This window comes from Saccostrea cucullata, unplaced genomic scaffold (genome assembly GCF_032062105.1).
Source record: "Saccostrea cucullata isolate Sc308-1 unplaced genomic scaffold, CSIRO_AGI_Scuc_v1 ctg5052, whole genome shotgun sequence".
NCBI lineage: Eukaryota > Metazoa > Mollusca > Bivalvia > Ostreida > Ostreidae > Saccostrea > Saccostrea cuccullata.
The window spans coordinates 5,642-9,407 of NW_026930335.1; the positions used below are offsets into that span (position 1 = coordinate 5,642).

The 3,766-nt window shown below is 35.9% G+C and overlaps 1 long non-coding RNA gene across 1 annotated transcript; it reads left to right on the plus strand.

Moving 5' to 3' along the window:
- Positions 1-379: 379 nt before the first annotated feature.
- On the plus strand, positions 380-2,476 carry LOC134283774 (uncharacterized). The gene is made up of 3 exons (XR_009995558.1): positions 380-459; positions 1,294-1,369; positions 2,423-2,476. It is a non-coding gene; the product is annotated as an uncharacterized LOC134283774 (long non-coding RNA).
- Positions 2,477-3,766: the final 1,290 nt, after the last annotated feature.

The window sequence follows — 3,766 nt, forward strand, 5'->3', positions numbered from 1 at the left end:
ACTAGGGTTTAAAATGTCGGAATAACATTAAAAGTAGGTTATTTACATAAGTAACGATTTAGGGAACTGCCTGTATGTGCGTCAATCTTTGGTACAGTACCCGCATCGTTATTCTTTACAATTCTATCGTGTCCTATCGTGCGTGTATCCTATCGTATCGTGCGTGTATCCTATCGTTTTATGCGTGTATCCTATCGTATCGTGCGTGTTTCCTATCGTATCGTGTATCCTGTAAAGAATAACGATGCGGGTACTGTATAAGATTATTTGTCAACCTACGTTCCATACCTATGGAGGAAACTAGGATTGACAACATGTCGATAAAACCAAATGACATTAAAATATAAAATATTAAAATCATAAATCGTAACACTGCCTCCCCCCTTCCTAATAGGCATTCGTCCTCGAATGGGAACTATGTCAAACCATTGAAAGGAAGAGAAATCACTGATGTCAAAGGTAAGTATATTTTCATTAGTTTGTCATGTTGATAATAAATATTCAGTACATATTTTACAATAAAACATTATTTACATATCAAATAACAATTATAACAATTATATCATATTCAAACAATAAGAAACATAAATGAAAATTACTAATACACCACAACTCAGATTATCATATTGAAAATTTATCACAACTTGGAATATATCACAGTGCATATCTATCACATCTTAGAATATAGCACAGTGTTTATCTATCACAACTTGGAATATATCACTGTGTTTTTTTCTATCACAACTCAGAATATATCACAGTGTTTATCTATCACAACTCAGAATATATAACAGTGTACATCTATCCCATTAGTTTTCTTTCCACAGAGGCTCTGACTGTCCCTTCTTCTCAACTGTTAATACTAACCCAGATAGACTATAAAATTTTCCCTCCACGTAAAGCTGACGCAACACTGTGAAGTCGGATGGTGGGATATTAGGAAACGCTCCGGGTGACTTTAGATAGTCAAGCACGAAATCAAAGTAACAAGGATTTTCGTCTATAAAGTAGGTATCGTTGGATGGTTTGATTGGTGAATTTGGTTTAGTCATTGCTGCCAATAATGAGGATGGGTCGCTGGCAAGTGTCCGTCTGCTGGTTTCAAATTTTCTTCCCCCACATTCAGTATTACACGGCCAACTTGTTGTTCTTTGAGTATGTTAAGTTTAATTTTCATTTGGTTAGTCTGTGAATATGTAGGTACTTCTTTAGATTCCTGAATTTCATAACTTTCTTCTTCTGAGGCATTTATTGAAAGGACATCTTTGATGGGATTTTCTGATTTCTTTGTAGATTAGGAACTAGAGTCTGCATTTGAGGTTGAAGATGATGATGATGATGATACCGAAGATACGACTGACTTGGATTTGTAAGTTTTCTTTGCCTTTGGATTAGAAGTAGCGGATACGGTTGGTTGTGCCTGAGACTGGGGCTGTTCCACAGGTTTAGGACTTGGTACTGGACCAGGAGCTGGAATTCTCTGGTCATTGTCGCTTTTTTTGTTTACTTCTTGTTTCTTTGTGAGTACCACTGTGTCCATATAGATTGTTCTTTTTGCTCCTGAGGTGGGATTGAAGTTGGGAATGACTTCTTTCATGAAAGCCTCAACAAGAGTTGATCGATCTCTTCCTCTGGAATTCAGCAAATTCTTTGCGTTCCTCTTCCCCATACTTCATGTTCGATCTCTTGAGAAGTTGGAGGTTGTATCCCTTACACCCGTGTTTTGGTCTTTGCGACCCAACATGTAATGACACATAACGCATAGGTACCCAAACCCGGAATGGGTGGCAGTCAAGTGGCGTTCAGCATGTATCTGATTTGTAAATTCCCTTCCATTCCAAAGAAGGCATTTGAAGCGCTGGATCTGTAAAAATAAATTTTTTTTTTAGTTCCCTTGGAACCATGTCATAGTAATAAAATGTGCAATAATAATATAATAACAGTAAAATCATGTCAATCAAAATTTGAATTATATGTCAATCAAATTTTGAACAATATGTCAATCTATATACTGTATGTATACTGTATTAGACGTATATATACACCAAAGTGTAGAGTTTTTATGCTTGAAACCATTTGGGAATATTTATTCCATTGTAGATTTTTAATCTATTATGGTGAATTACATCCCCTTTATGTCTAGGGTGCTTTTGAATTTTGTAGAGAACGTCATTAATTTTCTCTTGATTCTAAATGGTCCTGCCCAATGCCTGGATAGCTTTCGTTTTAAACCCAGATTTTGGTTCGGAAAGTGTACCCCTACTGCATCGCCTATTTTATAGGGATTGTGTTGGATTTTTTTTATAATACTCTCTTATCATCATCTGGGAATTTAATTTAATATTTTCCTTGGCAAAATTGTAAATTTTGTTCATTTTCTCCGATCAATTTTGTATATATTCCGAAATGTTGCTTCTTTCAGGGTCAGGTCTCCAAAGTACCAAGTCAATAGGGAGTGCAACTTGTCGACCAAAGAACATTTCATTTGAGCTCACCCCTCTGGATTCATGTACTGAGGATTTATACGTCAACAAAAGTAAAGGTACTAACTCATCCCAATTTTTCTGATCTTTATCAACAAAAGCTGACAACATATTTTCAATTGTACTATTAGCCCTTTCAATCATCCCGTTCAGATTGGGGTCTGTAAGGTGAAGTTCGGGTCTTCTCTATTCCCAGTAGTTTACACAATTCTTGGAATATATATAGTAGACTCAAACATCTTACCTTAATCAGAGTGTAATTGCATTGGATCTCCAAAGATAGGTATTATATATTCCAATAACTTCTGGGATGTTGTAGTAGCCTTTTTATTTTTCATAGGGATTGCTTCAACCCATTTTGTAAAGTAGTCTCCTATAACTAGCAGATATGAGTTTTTCTTATGGGTAATGGGTAGTGGTCCCAATATGTCTAATGCCCAGCGTTCCATTGGTACCCCATCATTATAAATTTGTAAGGGAGTTTTTGGCAACTTATTGGGAGATTTTCTTGAAGCACAAATGTCACAAGTTTGACAGTAATGTCGAATGTCATGAGACATTTTGTACCAAAAATATTTGTCTCGAGCTTTTGATAATGTCTTTTTGTAACCCAGATGTCCCCAGTGATGCCATTGTGGATTTCTTCCAAAACTTCTTTAGCAAATGAACTGGGAAAAATTACTTGCAATTTTTGGGTAACGTGTTCCCATTTATGATAATGAATGTTATCTTGCCATTTGAGGGAATCGAAGCTAACACAGTAATATGTGCATATTTCACTCAAATTTGATATAGTTTCCCAGTTAGGTATATTCTGGAATTTTACCCATTCTATAACCTTTTTAATACCTGGGTCATTCTCTTGTATCTGTTCTAAACTCTTATTTTGAAGTGATAATTCTTTTATAGGATCTTGAGAAGTAGATGGTAAAGTAGTTTCATGATTTCCAGAGCGAGTGACAACCTGGCATGATTCAGGTATGGTTCTAACTTGTTAAGTACTAACTTAGTCAATTATTTCTGACCCATATTTTGTTTCAGCTCTCATGCAATGTTTGCAATTTTGATCGACACAAGATCTACGGGATAGGGCATCCGCACTGCTATGTGATCGACCTGCTCGATGTTCAATCTTAAAGTCATATGAAGACAGTAATTCGAAACATCGGGCTAGCTGACCTTCTGGGTTTTTAAAGTTCAAAAGCCATGTGAGTGAGCCATTGTAAGTTCTCACTCTGAAAGGTTTTCCATATAAATAGTGATGGAAATGTTTTATTGATTTG